Consider the following 17570-nt stretch of genomic DNA (forward strand, 5'->3'; position numbering starts at 1 on the left):
TACCAACAACATCAACTAGAAAACTTGCACAAGAGTTAAAATGTATTACTTTATAGTTATAAAAAGGCGTTTTGATTATACCTCTCAACTGTCCCTGATTTTGGGTCAAATCTTAACTCTGTCACTTTTAATCGCTCCTAAAACTGGTTAGAGAATGGGTGACCTGTAGATCGCACCCTGAGTGGAGAACGAACGTTCTCCACCAGGGTGTTAATCTACAGGTAATGCCTGCTGAAAAATGAGTCCTCCACTTCACTGCAGCATATCAAGATGCTGTGGAGCTTGGACTGAAAAAAACATATGTCTGTCATTATTTTACACTCGCTAAGCAGTACTTTTGCTGTTTAGCCAGTGTTTTAAAAAAGTGTGTGTGTGTGTGTGTGTGTGTGTGTGTGTTTATGTCTGTGCGTGAGAGTGTATGCATGTATTAGAGTCACGGGGATTGCTCAAGCTCTGATTTTACACTTGCTAAGCAACACTTTTGCTGTTTAGCGACTGTAAAAGAAAATTAATGAAACAGAAAAACAGTATGTGTGTGTTTATGTTGCTGTCTGCATCTGAGTGAATATGTCCATGAAAGCAGAAGAGACTGTCTGTGTTTGTGTATGTGTGTGTGTGTGTGTGTGTGTGTGTGTGTGTGTGTGTGTGTGTGTGTGTGTGTGTGTATCAGAGACAGATGGCGTGAAGAGTGAAAGGGATCAAGTGATACCCTGGCAGCATCAGTTAAGTGGTTTCCCTTACCCTTGACCTCTTAGCACAAGAAAGCTGGACAGAGCCACCAAATATACAGACGGATTTTAAATATGGCTGTTATAAACTTAGAAAGTTGCTAAAATAACAGGGTTTCCATTAGTATGTATTTTCTGAAGGATATGAAGGCTGAAACAGTCTGTCATTATTTAATGAATTGAATCCCCAGTGATTTTACAGAACACTACAAATTTTAGGAGGAATGGACCAACCATATGAGCCAAAAATCTGGATAGTCTGCAAAAATCTGGACAGTTGAGAGGTATACTTTGGATTCTTAGTTCAAGATAACTGTATAAGCCTAAAATAAAGGGAGGGAGGCAAAGGTTCAAAATAGGAACATATATTATTAAATATTGGGATTTGTGTTAGTATGTATTTTCTGAAGCAGAAGTGTGCCTTGAGAGAGAGAGAGAGAGACAGAAAGAGAAAGAGAGAGAGAGAGAGAGATGGCTACTGACAGCGGCAGGAACATTAAAGAGGTTTGCATACCTCTGGACCTTTCAGGTGAAGAAATCTGGATAAAGCCAAAAATAAAGGGGGGGACAAAGGCTCAAAAATAGAAAGGGATTTTAATTATTGCTCTTATAAAATTGCAAAATTGCTTAAATAAAGGATTTCTGTTAGCATGAATTTTCTGAAGAAAATAAAACTCTGAAATTCAAATGTATGTCATTATTTAGTAACTTCAGTCTCTAATGACTGCCAACAAACCAAATGTTTAAAGAGGAAGGGACCAAAAATTAAAGCAAATACCTGGATATTTTTTAAAGTGCTATATTTTGGATGTAAAATGCTTCATCCAACACCATTAACGTATACTAGAGCAAGTTCGAAACATTAGGTGGAGGAACTATTTTACTTCAAAAATATATAAAAAATATACATTAATAAAACAAAGTACGGTTAGCATTCTCACCTCACAGCAAGAAGTTCTCCGGTTCGATTCTCGGCTGGAGTGCCTTCTGTGCGGAGTCTGCATGTCCTACCCATGGGTGAATTCACTTTTAAAGACATACAGGTAGGGGCATCTGTGGGTGTGGGTGTGCCTTCTTTGAAGGTGGGGCACTGGGTTGGCAACTCGACACCGTAAAAATTCACTGCCAATCATTAGCAAACCGGATTTCCGCTGTGGCGACCCCTAACCGGGAAAAGCCGAAAGAAGACTGATAAGTGAGTAAAACACAACAATTTTACAGACAGCCCATTCTCTAAGTGCAATAATGCCCATCATGGTGTGTGTTAGTCTGTAGCATCAGGCCTCAGAATACCCCTGTGCAGACGTTATTTCCATAGTAACACACACCCTGTTGGGCATTATTGCTTGCTTAACTTTTGGAGAAAATATGCTGAGCTACACTTAATAAATAATGACAATAATTAGAGTTATAGACTTCTTTTACTGTATAATAATTCACATATTTTTATTCAGTCAACCCCTCATGTTAATAGTACTAATATTTTAAAAGTGGCCCTGATTATTTGAGGCATTTTCATCATGTGAGCATTAAATAGCTTACCTTTCTTATTCACTAGTTTGCAGTTATCTTATTATAAAGGTGCCAGTCATTGTCACTTGTCACTTCAGCTCCACATATCTACAACCCCCTGTGCTGTAGAGAAGGCAGGCAGGATCATGAATAAAAAAATTCCAAATACAACAACAAAGCCACCAGGATTATCCAGCAAATGGTTTCCCATACTACCCTTTTTGAAGGTATTGCAGTGGCACAAAACCTGTGGATGACTCTTGTGTGTGCCCTCATTGGTTCACTTTGCATTAGAAGGTATTAGATTTGCTTATATACTGCAATGCTGATTGGCTTTAATTGCGGTATATGAGCCAATCAAAAAACACAAAGTGGAACCACTACTGTTCAATGCCGGAGAGTGGAAAAGTGACTCTCAGTTATGTAAATGCAGAGTGCTCCACACAATTCGGAGTGCTTGACTGGTAAGATGGGCAGTGCAGCAAGTAAACTACTCCTGGTACCAATAATAAAATTTAAAATCCAGTTGATTCTCTGCCAAACCTCAAATCTGGGACTTTTTGGACACAAGACTGGAAAACAGGATGTCCTGGAAAATCCGGGATGGTTGGCAACCCTACTCCCACTCCCAATAGTCCAAAGGAAATACTGCATACAACAATCCCCCTAACCATTACTAGAGAATAGGTTATCAGTGCAATTTCCAAGGCCAGAAACACTGCATCAGTGGGCCCTAATAACATCCCAGGATGTTTAATAAATAGCATGAAACATGACCTCTCTAGTCCACTTGAATCACTTTTCATCTGGAGCCTTTAGTCAGGTTTTGTGTTCAAGGATTGGAAGATGGCTACAGTCATCCCCCTGCACAAATAGGTCTAACCACTGATCCAGGTAACTATAGGCCCATATGTCTTACAAGCTTCATATGTAAGGCCAAGGAAAGAATCATCATGGACATAATAAATAAGGACATAGGTAATCTGCAAACACTGGACCCATCACAGTTCAGCTTTGTTAAAGGAAGGTCATGCCTTTTAAATCTGGTGGACTTTTTTGAAAGGGTCAGCAAAGCACTGGATGAAGGTAAGACTGTGCACACAGCTTAACTCGACCTGGTCAATGCTTTTGATGCAATACCCTACTTAGACATTATTGAGAAGCTCACTAATTTAGGTATAAACCCTTTTATTAACTGCTGGATAGCCAACTGGCTCATTGATAGGACCTAGAAGGATTAAAAGAGATGAGGCCACCTCCACCAAGTGGCCAGTCATTAGTGGATTCCCCCAGGGCTCAGTACTGAGCCTGCTTATTCTTGGCAGGCATTTTTCTGAAATGGAAGCAAATGCTGAAGGTTTGTGGCTAACTAAGTTTGCAAATGATTGCAATCTGGTGGTTAACATCAACTCCTCTGCAGACACTAGCATTCTTCAAGAAGGTCTATCTCTGACTTACAAATGGTGCCAAAGCCATGGTTTTAACTGAATGTTAAGCAATGCATTACTGTACCCGTTGGCAGGTCAACAATCCTGGCTAATTACCAGGTTGATAATACAACCCTAAGAGTCAACCCAGTGGTCAGGGACCTGGGTATGTACATACACAATCATCTTACCTTCAACCATGATGTGGCTACAGTGCTGAGGAAATCTCTTTTTATGTTGTGCAGCTTTTAAGTAAGGGCAATATATGTAGGTCCAAAGAGGTCATTATCCTACTATACTCCACCATTATCAGACTAATCATAGAGTACAATATTCCCTTTGGTATATACCTGACTAGGCATATGCACTAACTAGAGTGACCTCAGAGGTTACTTACAAAAAGAGCACGAGGCATAACAAACCTGCCATATACAGAACGCTTTAAAGCCCTTTCCCTCTACTCAATCTCCTATAGATTGCTGATGGATGATCTATGCTTGGCTTAGAAGGCATCCGCATCCCCCACACTTATGAATTTCCTACATATTTGTAAGTGAAAAAGTACAAGAAATACAAAGTTTAAGGACCTGCATTTTGTCTTTTGACTTATATCGAACATGCTGGAGAGACAGATATGTGTCCTAGAAACTGCTCCTCCTATGGAATAGTCTTCACATCCATGTGAAGCTGAGTTCCTCTATTACCCAGTTTAAGCACAACCTTGACCAGTAGACGGGGAATAGGTGATTTACACTGGGTTTGGCATCCATGTTCCTTATGGACAGAGGTATGCTATTTATTAAACATCCCAGGATGTTATTGGTGCCCATTTATGGCATCTATGTCCTATTTGGATACAGGACATCATTATTATTTCAGAAAAACCTTGGGTAAGCTTAGAAAGCCCCCCCCCAATAACAATCTATGAATCTATGAATAAATTGGGCAACATGACATCTATGAGTTTAATGTTAATATTTTACCTACAAATGCATTTTAATTTATCTTGCTTTTTGCAACACACAGGTGTGAAATGTAGTGTGTTTGGACTACAGCAGTTTGTCTAGCACTTAGTGCAGATGAGTAAGGATATGAGCTGTTTCCTGTAGTACATGGTTTGTTTCCCTCAGCCTTCATTTGAGTTCTTTGTAACTCTGCCAAGTTACTTCAGCAGGCAGTATTCCTGGGCTGTCCCTGAAAAGGGACACTTGTGTCCAGTGGTCATTCCCAGGCTGTTAGCAAATGTGTTATACATTTCTCTTTTGAATTTTTGCACTCTTCATGTAGATGCAAATTAATACTTCACTATATGCTATTTGATTATGAATCCTAGCATATTTCTTGTAGTTTAATGGGGTTGTCAGATGCATTTTCATTAAATGTGAGTTTCAGGGGAAGAGACATTTACTGTTTCTCATGCTAAGTCTGTTTTCAATATTTGAAATAAAAGATTTAAATGAAATCTAAATCTTTGTATTGACTATAAAGGTAAGAAAGAAAATAATGTGTATATTGAGAGTTTTTATCAGGGTTTGTGGAAATTTTGGATAGGGATAGCCAAGTAACAGGATATTGCTATGGCTGGCAGGGTATTGATTCATTATCCTGCATAAGGCTCAATTTATCCATGATCCAGCTTTTTTGACTCTGGAGATGAATACTGCAACAATACAGCATTACTAGCGATTCAAGTAAGTCAGACCTGTACTGAGTGATATTGACTGGGATAGCTAATGTTGATGACAGAGAGATCAAAAAGATATGTAGGTGTCCTGTATAGTATGTTGTATACAGTAATCTTTTTTTTTTTTTTTTGTAAAAGTTGTGAGTTGTTGAACAAAAGCTGCTGCTGCATTTATATTGTCTTGAATTGTTTTTCTTTATTCATTTCAATAAAAAGTATGAATTAATGCATTAATAGGCCTAGCTTGTGTAACATAGTTTGAACATGTTGCATTTTACTAATATATTTTGCAATACTGTCTTTAGTGCCTCCAACAACTGCAAAGATGTTGACAATCAGTAATGAGGGACTTGGGCACCCAGGTTGAAAGCAACCAGACTTTTGACCACCACATTGCCTCCGTTGTATGGAAGGCTTTCTACATGGCCTACCTCATAAATAAGGGTATTTCATCCAGGAACAAGGAGGTCATAACATCCGTGTACTCCTCCCTTATTAGACCCATTGTCGACTACAATGCCTCCTTCGGCATGTACCTTGCCAAGCACATGCTGCAGTTGGAAAGACAACAGAGGTTCCTGACAGGAAAATCCAGGGTCTCAAACACCTATTATATACAGATAGGCTAAAAGCCCTGTCTGTCTACTCAGTCTCATATACAATGCTCAGAGGTGACCTGTGTTTGGCCTACAATGCCATTTTAGGCCCAGCCTTGATGGAGTTGCTGCACATCCATAACACAAACTCCACTTACGCAACCCACACACAAGGCCTTAACCGGGTCTGTGACATTAATAGAACTTGTTGGCAGGATAGATTTGTATCCCAAAGACTCCCCCATTTGTGGAACAGACTCCCTCTCCATGTCAAGCAGAGTACCTCTCTAGCCCTCTTTAAGAGGAAAATGGATGACTGGATGGGAAACAGAAAATATACCCCTTGAATCCCACCTGTGTCCCTGCTGGACAGGGAAAACAGGTGCTGACTTTAAGGAACATGAGTGAAATTCTTGGCTATGCTTATAAGAGCCTCTGGGCCAATAGCCTAGTATCATCCTATGAACCTATGAACCTATTTGTCAGGTCGTATAGTCTGCATTATTTGAAGTGAGGATCAGAGCTGTCAGATCTTCAGCATCCATTATGTAGTCATTGTTGCATATTACTTTGATACAGTCTACTCTACAAAATCAGATTGTCAAGAATTTCAACATTTAGTTAAAAGCTTGTACTCTGGCAGTTAGCACAGGGGACTAAAGCTCTGGTTTGTTAATGAGCTGCTTCCTGTGGCAAGCTTGGAAGGTTTGAATCTTTCCACCTTCATTTGCCTACTGTATGACACTGAGCAAGTCACTTGACTAGACAGTGCTTTGGAGTAACTGGGAATTTGGGATAGGTTCATTTAAGGTCTCCAGGACTGCATGCCTAGTAACTATGAACTTGTGGATATGTTCCTTTCACGTCTCCAGGACTGCAGTAACTATGAACATGTTGTTGTTTGCCAGCCATTCTCTATTTTATAGCTGATGTATTTCAGGAAATGCTATGGCAATAACACCAGGGCACCATTTTTTAAATATAGCATAAGTAATTTGTTCTTCACGGGCAGCAGACCCTGCATTTATAGGTGAAACACTGAAAAGCAAAGTTGTTTGCTAACAGCAACACTTCATTAGTAATGGTTCTCTTTAATGTGGAATTATTTGAATGACTTTCACTTCTGCAAAGATTCTACATATTGACTTAACATGTATGCTATTAGGTGGTTAAAATTTCTCATGCTCTCATAAGTACACTTTTATTTAAACTGTATTACACGTGTCTGATCTTACGGTCTGATGTTAGTGATATTTCCTTCAAAGATACCAATAAAGTACACGTAAGTTATTTCTTCATAACAATAAGGGGTGTACACATTCAACAAAGTGGCTATAAATGCTGGTGGGGGTGGGTGTTCTCTGTTGATGAAAGTGTATCATACTCTTATCATTTGATCATTTTAAACAGTCTTTAATCTGGCTTTACAGGTCGTGATTGTGTGTGTGTGTGTGTGTGTGTGTGTGTGTGTGTGTGTGTGTGTGTGTGTGTGTGTGTGTGTGTGTGTGTGTCTGTGTTTATGAATTAAGTTTGAATACTTTGGCTACTGTGTGTTTGTGTGAAGCAAATGTGAATTATGTAACTTTTGGTCATTATTATTGTTACTGTTTTTTGACACAGACATCTGAGAAGGATGAAGTGAACAATGTAGCTATAATTGCTGGGTTTGGGGATGTCAGGGATAAAATGGCTGACCCTACTGAGCTGATAATGTTAAAAAGTCATTAGTCTACTGTTACATTTGGGTAAGTAAATTGGAATATTTACTGTAGCCATTTTTATCACAATCAGACATGTAATGTGTACTCATTCAATAAAGTGGTTGCAATTATCAAGTATGGATATTGCTGGATTATAATTACAGCTGTATAGAGGACTTTTATGGTCAAAATGTTGTGAAATGCCTACGTTTGTCACTATCGGTTCATAAATTTTGTTTCACTGCTTAATGGAAAAAATGTTCAAAAGTGCAAATTTAAAATGCTCTCTCACAAATGTTGCTGTATTAAACAAGAAATATAACTTAAAACAGTCAAGAAGGTGAATCATACAACACATAACATTTATGCATAGTCCTAACACTGTGCTGGAGGCCCATAGTTTGAAAACATCCCAGGGCCCAAGGTACACGTAAACTGCCACTGGCCAGATTCATTTTGAATGAATATGAGCTTGAATGCATATTCAATAAATGTGAGTTTCAATGTAAGGGACGTTTACAGTTGCTCATAATGTCTGTTTTCAATGTGAGACTTTTTAAGCGAATGGCCATCAGCGTCTATGTAATAAAATACAAATGTTAAATTAAACCCAAATTTCAGTAAAAATTGTACAGGTAAAGAAGAAAACAGTAAGCACCCTGACAGGTTTGAATAGTGTTTATGATAACTGTAGATAGCCAAGTAATGGGACTCTGGAATGGCTGCGGAGGGAAGTTGCCTGGAACATTACCCTGCCTTGGGTCCCATTTGACCATAATCTATTTCTGACTGAGAGGTATGCTTAGGATATACTTTTTATACTACCAGATACGTACAGTAACTTGTCTGTGTGCCAAAGTTGCTAAATATAAATCATCTTTCTCCCCACAACCATAATGCAGTAATTGTTTCTCTAAAGTCTGGTTTATCCTGCCCGAGACTAGTTACCTTGTGTCTAGTTTTACTGTATGGTTGGTAACGACAATGAGTATACTACTTTAATGTGGCTGCAATAGAAAAGTGCTACTTCACTATTTGTGTGCTTACCCCCACAGCATTATTACGCCAGCCATAATCTCTATATTGATGTAGCCTGCTTAGTTTCTCTATATCCTCTCATTATTTGCTATAAATATCCTTTATGTATGTTTAATGGATTATGTGCTCAACACTTCGCATTGATTTTATGCAATTTACAACGTATGATACTGTTTATAAGTTATATTCTCTAGCTGCAATTACTGAAACTGTTTTGTGTGTAGTGTCTGCTACCTCTGCTGCAGTTGTATTATAAATTGTATGATTGCCCTTGCTGCTCCTCCTTTCCCCTGTACTATAGCCTCTATCACCACTCTTCTTGTGGGGCTGAAGGTGTGGGTTTCTACTTGCAACTCTCTCTGCCTATCTAATATTATAACTGGGTGTCTCGCTCATTGTTGGGTTTTAGGGGAAACTGTCATTTTCTCTATATCTTGTCCTTTCCCTGTTGTATGTCCCTCTAATACTCCCCCCTGCTTTCTAGTATTTTCCCTAACTCTTATCTTCTGTCTTACGGTCCAGCCTAGCTTTTTCCTTCTACTAGCCTACTCTGTGCCTCTCTATACCTGTCTAACTCATAATTTGTCCTGTCTCTTTATTTTACAGCCGTTCTACCCCTGGGTACTCTCTCTGTGCTTAGGATTAAAGCTTGAAGCTTAAACTGCGACCAACAGAAAGGAAGATCACCTCCAAAAACTGTCTGAAGAACCTGTTCTGTCCTACACACCCTACTGTGTGCTTACCCCTTTACTCAGTGAATGCTCAGTGTATGTTGCCTATTTTTACCTAAGCACATAACTATGTATTATTTTTTTTCTGCTTTTTTGCCCTGTGAGTCTGACTCTCTTGCCTACAGTGTGCTTGCAGCCGACCGCAGCCTGCCTCTCTCCCTCTGCCCTTCAGATATTTATTTTATCCACCAAACACTAGTCTGTACGATCCCTATTACAGCCATTTCTGCCGTCGCCACTAGGTGGCACCACATACCCATGAATTAGCCCGTACCAAAAGTATCTATCTCCCTGAGTTTTACTTTAGGAATAAACCCATTTTCACTCTTTCTTATCTCATGATGCATCTTCCTCTCATTTTTCTATTGCCCATGTTGCCTTACCATTTTTTGCTTTAAGATACACTCTTTCTGCCCTACCCCGTACTGTAGCTGCTGTCTCTTTTGCTTACTGATTGTTTTTCCTCTCTAGCCTTTCACTTTCTGGGTCTGCCCGCTACATTCGCCCTGTGGTATCACTCCGCTCCCCTACCCTACCCTCAAATTCCACCCAGCCCCAGTGCACCTACACTTATACCTCTTTGACCACACCCCTTACCTTCTAGCCCTATCTCCAGTCTCGTCTCATTATCCTATTACATACTTATCACATATCATTTACTTGCCTTCATTAACTAACTCTTTCATTATATAAAGCCTACCTCCTCATCCTCTCCCATCCTATACCCTATCACTTTACATTTGTTTCATCTCTACTCCTGATCATCTGCACTTTATCTCTATCTTATACTTTACAATGGCCATTATTCCTATGTCTAAACACACAAGGGTACTACTCCTTTTCCCTATTCTTACTTTTCTCTCTGTATCCTATAAACTTGCAGCCTATGAACGTCCGTGCATTTCTGAACTTCAACACCCCTCACAGCATACTTTACTAATAACACAGCCATCCTCCTTTAACCATATAAACTTAACTTCAATACCCTCCTACTTGCTTCCTAAGTATCACAGACATGCTCATATAGCTTACTTCCAATCCAGAAAATCTTTATACATCTTCTCCAAACCTTTAAAGATTACACCTCCTAGTAGCTGGTGATATTCACCCCAACCCTGGCCCTAACAGTTTAGATAACACTAACCTCCTCACCTCAATTCCCTCCACCGCTTACAACCAAGCAAGACCCTCAAAGTCTCTCCTTATAGCACATCTGAATATACACAACATAAATAATAAAATAGCCTACCTTCATGCACTTCTAGATGTGCATTCTTTTGACATCCTATGCCTTACAGAAACTTGGCTAAAACCAACAACCCAGGATAATGAAATTACTCCACCTGGATATAATGTTTTGAGAATCACTCAACCAGAAAGGGTGGGGGTGTAGCCATCCTATTCAAATTTGAGCTGCAAGTTACTTCTTTTGATATGCAGCTTCCTACAAGTAGTAATGCTGAAACCCTTACAGCAAAATTACAAATCAATACCTTCAAAGCCATTTATTTAGTATGCTCCTACCTTCCTCCTGGAAATAATATCAATACCCTAGAAAATATCCTTAGTTAGCTCTCTACCTACTTACCCCAAGAAACCATAGTACTGGGTGACTTTAATATTGACTGGACTACCTGTATCTCACCTAACCCAACAACCCATATAAACCTATATGGCTTTTCCCAAATAATTACCTCCCCTACTAGAATCCATAAATCTAATAACGAAGAAAGCACCTTAGATTGGATCCTTGTTAACAACCATCCCTTGTCTTACAAAGCAGACATCCTTCCAGATGACATTAGTGACCACTCTCTAACCTTTGTATGTAGACAAAAGATCAGCATTCCTAACTCTAACTTATTTAGAACTACTCGGTTTAACAAAAATTTTAACCAAGAACGCTTCCAAACCAAACTTAAGGCATTGACTGGTCACCTCTAAAATACATACCACTAGAGGAAGCAGTGTTATATTTCAACACTAAATTCCTACAAATCTTAGACTATCATACCCCTGTTCAATCCATCAGAAACAACAGAAAAACTGTTCCATGGCTTACAAATGAAACCAGATGAAAAATCATATTTAGAAATAAAATGCAGGCCAAATGGAGAACTTCTAAAAATCTAATAGACCACCTATATTTTAAGCAACTGAAGAACTCTACTAAAACTTCTGTACTCCTTGACAAGAAAAACTTCTACTTTCAACTCCAACAAACCCACCAGCACAAACCACAAAAATTCTGGTAAGGCATAAATAAGATCTTACTTCCAGACCACTCCAAAACACCAACCCAACAGGCTCTACCCATGACAATCCTAAACTTGTTGCTAATGCCTTCAATACCTTCTTTAATTATGCAATCCAATCTCTAGCCAGTTTTTTACCCCCTGTTACCACTAACCTGTCACCCACTTTACCTAACGTGTCGCCCTCATTTCATCTACAACCTGTGCCTACATCTCTTATCTGCACCCTTCTCCAAAGACTTAAACCAGGCACCCCTTCAGCTGACCTCCTACCAGCTGAATATCTACAGAAATCAGCTAAAGTCATAGCCTATCCCATCTCCATACTTATAAACAGAACAATCACTGAAGAAACTATCCCACCTATCTGGAAAATCTCCCATATCATTCCTCTTCATAAGGGGTGGTGACTCTAATGAACTCTCTAACTTTTGCCCTATAGCCCTACTCTCTCCACTAGCAAAAATAATGGAGAAGTGTATTCACTGACAACTACTTGACCATCTTCTCCATAACAATTTACTTGCCGCCTGTCAACATGGCTTTAGACCATTGCACAGTACAACTTCTGTCCTTCTATCCTTTTCTGATTGTATCAACAAACATCATAATAACTCCCTATCATCTGTACTCTTTATTGACCTCTCAAAAGCTTTTGATATGGTTAACCATCATCTTCTTTTGGATATACTTAAATCTCTCTCACTTGATACACAAGCACTACACTGGTTTAAGTCCTACCTAGAAAACAAACAACAAGCTGTGCTCTGGGACAAGAAACTCTCTACACACCTCCCTGTTTCCCTTAGCGTACCTCAGGGCTCTATCTTAGGCCCTCTCCTATTCTCCATTTTTATTAACAATCTAACCTTACAATTCCTCAAGCCACCTGCATACAATATGCAGATGACTGTACGCTAATTTGCTCTGCTACTTCCTTACCAGAACTCCAATCGCTTACCCAGAATGTATTCAATAAAGTTGAAAATTGGTTCCTACAATGCTGCCTTCTCCTGAACGCCAAAAAAGTAGAATTATTGCTCTTCAATCCTACAATAAAGTCCTCTCAATTAGACCTTACAGTGACATCCAAAAAATGGCACTGTAATATCTCCAGAACCTACCACCAAACTCTTAGGAGTGATAACTGACCATAATCTTACCTTCGACATACACATCAATACCACCATAAAATCAGTTAATAGAAATCTAGGCACCCTTTACAGAATTAAACCCTACCTGAGTCCCACTGCCAGAACTACTATTGCCCATGCCCATCTCATCTCCACACTACTCTATGCCTCTCCCATTTATACCAATCTTTCAAAAAGCAATCTTAACAAACTGGCACTCACCTATAACAACATAGCTAGATTTGCCACAAACTCCCCATTCAGAACCCACCATTGTCATAATCTAAAACAACTTGGATGGCTTGATCTCCAAAATCAACTATTATTTCAACAACTTACTATCACACACAATATCGTATATCATCCTAATACTCCAATATTAACTAGTCTTATCACCCCCTACAAAAATCTCTCAACCCTTCGCTCAGCCAATAGGTTACTAGTAACTATACATCAATCCAACAATAAGGCTGGGGATACACTGTTCTCAAACACTGTAGGGAAATCTTGGAACCTGCTCCCCAGGGAACTCTCATCTCTCTCCTCTACATCTCTATTCAAAAAGCAACTTAAGGAATATCTCCTAACTCACTGGCTATGCCTTTGTACAAATTCTGACTAAAACTCTCCTCCTTCGTTTTTTTATGCCTAGATTTTCTTAATACTCTCATCCTGTCTCCTACCAACCGCTGTGAATATATGATTTTCAGTCTATTAAAATTACTACTAACACTACCTTTCCTTAATATGCTATTGAGCTTAATACTCACTTAGCATGTGCTCTTCTTGAGAAACAGAACTCTACCTTAGTTTAACCTGCCACAGAGCTTAAACTTGCTTAGCAAGCTCTACCCTAACTTCTTTTAAGAATTATTGCTTGTACACAACTGTAAACCATATTAGTACTATGATGTTATGCAACAATCTTGTTGTTCTACTTGTAATTATGTACTGTGACTTTAACTGTAGTGGAGCTTTTCTCCCCGGGTCTCTACTGAACATGGACATGTGTCCAGCTAGACTAGCCCGGTCAACAAATGTAAAATAAATAAAATAAATAATCAAGAATGAACGTTGTAATTATACAGAATTACTGATATTTCCCTTAGGTAAATTGTTTTTGTTTTAAGTATAAATTACTTTTGTATTCCATCAGTAGTTAGCTTTATTGTTTATGCAAAATGCTTATTTTGTTTATCTAGTAAGTTTTATGTAAAATTATTTTTGGGGGTATACACCCAATAAGCACCTTTTCTATTATATATTAACAACTGTACACACTTTAGATGAGGCTACTGGGCAAAACTAACTCTCCCAGGATTCATGAAACTCCATGCAAGAATAAGACTATTCTTGCACGGAGTGGTTCATGTCTGTTTAGAATAGCGACGCGCCTTGCATATGCATGAAGGCGCGCTGCTATTCGATCTAAATGGAAAGGAACCATGAACGAGCAGTGGGGGGGGGTGTCAGCAGTGTCTGCACATGCAACATGCCCCCTTCGCTCAGAAAGTGCTGTACGGCACTTTGTGACACAGACGAGTGTCAATATATATAATATTAGAGCCTGGCTGTAATATTAAATACTAAACCAGTGTCCGCAGACACTGAAATGTAAGTAGCTAACATTTCAGTGTCCACAGACACTGAAATAAAAAACAAAACAAAACAGAAACACACCTAGAAGGCAGCGGCCTTCAAATGCACACCCCTGAATGTTTGCACTCTCGCCTTACATGCATGGAAGCAGTAGGGCAAGAGGAAAGCAATAAAAGCACAAAAAATGTATTTTTTCATCAAATAAATCGGAAATGTAAGCAGTGCATAGCTTGTTTTAGCAGCATGCTGCTATGCTTAATCTGACTGAAATCCTGAAAATGATAGACAAGTGCTGCTGTGATACAAAATGTCATCAAGCAGTTATAACATAGTGGTACTGCCATTGTTTAGCATGTCGAACATACTTGGTTCGAATCCCCCCTCTGCCAGTTTATTTAACAAACTTTTAAGGAATTTGAATGATAGATATCAGTCATATGGCTCACGTATGGTACAGTAGGGGTGGGAATATGTAAAATATAACTGTAAAAAGTACTTTTTAAATTTAATGAAAAAAATAGATTTAAGCAATGCTTTGCTAGTGTTAGCATTGCTTATCGACTTTCAGCTGTGTTTATCTGGTTTAAGCATTGCTATGCAGATTTGTGCGGAGCTAAGCATAGTTCAGTATATGAAAACCGTCCAGTCAAGAAAAAGTGTGGGATAACTGCCCTATTTAAACCGCACAGGTGGGAATATGGGTCTATATCATAATATTGAAGTATTAAAAGTTCGAATCACTAAACGTCAAACTTTAATGATCGAGCCTTTAATACTTCGAATGTCAAAAAAAAACATTTTAAGCCCAAAACAAAAAAAAAATGCTCTATGCAGGGGGGCAAGCCTCCCTGCACCCCCCCCCCCGCTATTTAAATATACTAACTTTGAGATCACGCTACAGTGCAGTAAAGGGAAATGTTCCCTTCTTGCACTCTATGGTGATCTCCGTTATATGACTCGAGGTTTCAAAACTTCAATTATTAAAGGTCGACCTTTAGTGATTCGAAGTTTTAAATCTTTGAAAATATGATAGGAACCTGGGAGTACAGCCATAACCATTTGGGATTGCTCACAGCTAGAACAAAATATCTAGAGTCGGTGAAGGTGCTCACTTCTGAGTGCAACGTTGGGGCATCCAGGAGTCTAGTGTCAAGGTTGGATTCCTAGTAAAAAACCTTGATGGCAGGCTGCTGCAGGGCCAGTACCAGGGCTCCCAGTATAAAGTGGAGGCCTAGGACCAGCTTGCACGTGATCTCACCAGTGTCACTGGCATACACTGGACTGGTTAGCAGGTATGTCACCACCATAATGACCTGAAGTGGAGGAGGATTGCACTGTTGGAACAGTGGATCCAAGAAGCCCGAGCGCAGGATGTCCAACCTGTCTCTATGTAGTCGTATGTATCTCTAAGTATGGACAAAGTTCAACTTGTGACTGTGCAGATGTGATTAATGTGTTATGTCTCCCCATACAGCTGCTGTGGAGAGGTCACAGAATGTTGAGGCTCATGCCCAGCAACTGGTATGGCTGCGTCAGCATTATGGTGAGTACAGAATACCTCCTAATTTTAGCAGTAAGAAATCAAAAATATATTAATGGTAGTACTGCCTGTATATATAATTGTGCTGTAAAAATCAGGAATAAATGCCTGTGTCAGGCTGGCAGCATTACAATAGAGTATTCCCAGCAGCTGTATAATGCAGATGTCAGTAGCAAACAAGGTTCAATATGCAGAAGAGGAATATTAGAATATGTATGAGTGTATCTTAGTGAACCTGCCAAGAAAGTGCCATGTCAGGGCTACTGTAACATTTAGAAATGAAAAGCATTCCCCTGTGCAAATCATGCAGGAATACTAATTGTGGATTTCTGAGTTGTACACAGATATGTATGTCAAAACTAATAAAGGTGATCCCAAACACTGGTGTGTGTCATCTCACGTACTTGAAAAATAGAAATGTGTTTTTCCTGTAGAATGCATTAACTGAGGTGAACTGATTTAGCACTGCTTGTCTGCATACTTTAGAATGGGCATGTCAAATAACTGAAAAAGCAACAGTACATATTTCCATCAGAATGTGTTTTACTTGTTTGTCTGCCAGCATTGTCCTGTGTTAACCTTTCAATTTCAGCTGTATTTAGCTGTGAATGTACTGAAAAATGTATATGGCTAACATGTGCAGACTTAAAACCTACACTGTGTACTCAGGAATTTAAATTGCAGTATGTAGCTGTAAAACAGTCAAATGTGCAATCCAGCTAATGTGCAAATTTTTCTCAAACAGTGACACCAATGTTTGTTGTGTATGTACAATTTGTACTGAAAATGGGAAACAAATAATGCAACATGTCATAATAAAAGTACTGTGCACAAAAATGTGTACTAGATAGAAATGTCACAAGTAGCACACAACACCTTCCCCAGTAGCTCAGTTTAATAAGGACTAGGCCTGCAGTTCAATTTTGCACACACACCATGGTTCGAATCCAGGGACTACCACTAACATGTGAGTCTGGTTCTACAGTTGTAAACTGCAATCTGAATAGAAAAAGTAATGTACTGCAACACATACATTTTCCATACAGGGCACACAGGTAAAGAAATCTGAATAGAAATACTAGTATGATGTGTATAACTATGAAAGGTGTACAATTGCTATGTGGATCAGCCCTAGTCCTAAAAATAGATGTAAGCTAGACATCCACACTCTGTAGTCTGGGCCAGGCAAGCCCCTCAAGTGTCACGCTGTTATGGATAGTTTCCCCAGTTGCCAAGAAACCTGCACACAGAGAATATCACAGTAGATGTATGTCAAAGGCACAGCACACACTCCAGGGCCTGCAACTAATATGTGAATCTGAAATATGTGTAGAAACAGCAATATAATGTGCACACAGTTCATCTGCACAGGGCCCACAGGCAAAGAAACTGGTATAGAAACAGGTATGATGTGTATAATTAAAATAAGTATACACTTGCTCTGTTGATATCTACAGCTGTTGGTGTGCTGTAGCAGCCCCATGGCCCAGGTAGAATGTGTGCTCAGAATGTAGAGTAGTGAATAGTAGTGTACTGACAAATATACTTGATAGCAGTTGTCAATTGAATCTGTTCCCTTTCCCCACCACTCAACCGATCCAACCATCACATTGAATGTTCCTAAACA

Source organism: Protopterus annectens, chromosome 2.part1, assembly GCF_019279795.1.
Source record: "Protopterus annectens isolate FY-2018-M chromosome 2.part1, PAN1.0, whole genome shotgun sequence".
Taxonomy (NCBI): Eukaryota; Metazoa; Chordata; order Ceratodontiformes; family Protopteridae; genus Protopterus; species Protopterus annectens.